Source organism: Gigantopelta aegis, chromosome 10, assembly GCF_016097555.1.
Source record: "Gigantopelta aegis isolate Gae_Host chromosome 10, Gae_host_genome, whole genome shotgun sequence".
NCBI classification, from domain to species: domain Eukaryota; kingdom Metazoa; phylum Mollusca; class Gastropoda; order Neomphalida; family Peltospiridae; genus Gigantopelta; species Gigantopelta aegis.
The window spans coordinates 46453938-46456228 of NC_054708.1; positions in this window are offsets into that span (position 1 = coordinate 46453938).

The window sequence follows — 2291 nt, forward strand, 5'->3', positions numbered from 1 at the left end:
TTGGGGTTATGTTCGTATGTACGCCCTCTGTAGGCAATTATTTTTATTGTGCCTTGGCCCAAATTTTGGTTAATAAGGGGAAAAATAAATTTGGGGGGCCGAATTTCCCAAAATTGATTTTTGCCGAATGGGTGTATATTAAGTAGTCGAATAAATTACAGTTTTTTGGTACATAATGGCAGGAGAGAGCCCAGTCACATCTAGGGTATACCCCAGCTGTAGCAATATGAAAACCCCTTTCTGAAAGTCAGTAGATGAGCCAATGACCGCCAAACAAGTACCCACTATGATACTGAAGGCAGTGCTATTTGTGTGATGATATCGAATGCACCCCAACCCTAAAAATAAAAATGTTTAAATGTAGAAGGGCAAAAAATCTAATTGTATCGTATATACGCTCTCCGTGGAGCGATTACCGGAACATTTATTTCACTAGTCCTATGCCCAAATGTTTGGTTAATAAGGGCAAAAAATAAATTTGAGGGACGAATTTTCAAAATTTGATTTTTGGCCGAATGGTGTTTATTAAGGAGGTAGAATAAACAAAGGTTTTGAACATATTTGATTTTGAAACCAGTCACCGCAGTGCCTACTACTCTATAAATATCACAACTCTTTCTGGAAGTCAGTATATGATGCAATACCGTCAGACAAGTACGCACTATGATGCTAGATGTATTGCTATTTGTGTTCTGACATATAAGGCACCCTATCCCTAAAAATAAAAAGTGTATATGTAAAGAGAAATGTATTTATCGTATAAACGCTCTTCGTGAGCTAATTATAGGAACATTTAATTCATTTCTAGGCCTAAATGATTGCTGAATAAAGCGCAAAATTAATTTTGGGGCGGAAATTTTTAAAAATTGTATTTTTGCCGAATGGTTGTATGGAATTAGTCGAAATAAACACAGTTTTTTGGTACATAATGGATAGAAACCAGTCCACAACAGGGTCTCCCCGACTCTATAATATAGAGAACCCCTTCTTAAAGTCAGTATCTGAGGCACTGACCGCTCATACAGAGTACGTATACTATGGTGCTGAAAGCATTGCTATTTGTGTTCTGACATCTAATTCAACCGACCCGACCTCTAAAAATAAAATGTGGTAAATGTAAAGGCAAATGTATGTATCGGTAGGTACGCCCTGTGTGCGCGAATTATAGGATCATTTATTATAGTCCTTAGCCGAAATGTTTGGTGAATACCGGCAAAAAATACATTTTTGGGGCCGAATTTTCCAAAATTGATTATTGTCGAATGGGTGTGTATCAAGTAGTCGAATAAAAAAGTGTTTGGTACATAATGGATAGAAACCAGTCACACGGGGTCTCCCCCACTCTATAAATCTGAGAACCCCTTCTGAAAGTCAGAATATGAGGTTTATGACCGCCATACAAGTACGCACTATAGTTCTGAAAGCATTGCTATTTGTGTTCTGACATCTATTTCACCCCTCCGCTAAAAATAAAATGTTTAGATGTAAACGCAAATGTATGTATCGCATGTACGCCCTGTCGTTGGCGAATAATAGGAACATTTATTTTAGTCTTTGTGGGCCCAAATATTTGGTGAATAAGGCCTAAAATTAATTTTGGAGCCGAATTGTCGAAAATTGTTTTTGTGCGCAATGGTGTGTATTAAGTAGTCGAATAAACACTTTTTTGGTACATAATGGACAGAAACCCGTAAACAGGGTCTCCCCTACTCTATAAATATGAGAACCTCTTCGAAAAGTCCGTATATGAGGCAATGACCGCCATACAAGTACGCACTAGAGTGCTGAAAGCATTGCTAGATGTGTTTTGACATCTAGTTCCCCCACCCCTAAAATAAAATGTGTAAATGTAAGGGGAAATGGGTATGTGAAGTATGTACGCCCTCTGTAGGCGAATTATAGGGATATTTATTGTAGGATCCGGGGGCCAAATATTGGGTAATAAGGGGAATATAAATTTTGGGGCCGAATTTTCCAAAATTGATTTTTGCCGAATGGTGTATATTAAGTAGTCGAATAAACACAGTTTTTGGGAAACATAATGGATAGAAACCAGTCACACAGGGTCTCCCCCACTGTATAATTATGAGAACCCCTTCTGAAAGTTAGTATATGCGCAATGACCGCCAAACAAGTACGCAACTATGATGCTGAATGCATTGCTATTTGTGTTCTGATATCTAATTCACCCCAACCCTAAAAATAAATGTTTAAATGTAAGGGAATGTATGTATACGCCCTGTGTATTATACGCCTCTCCGTGGGCGATTACAGGAACATTATGTATTAGT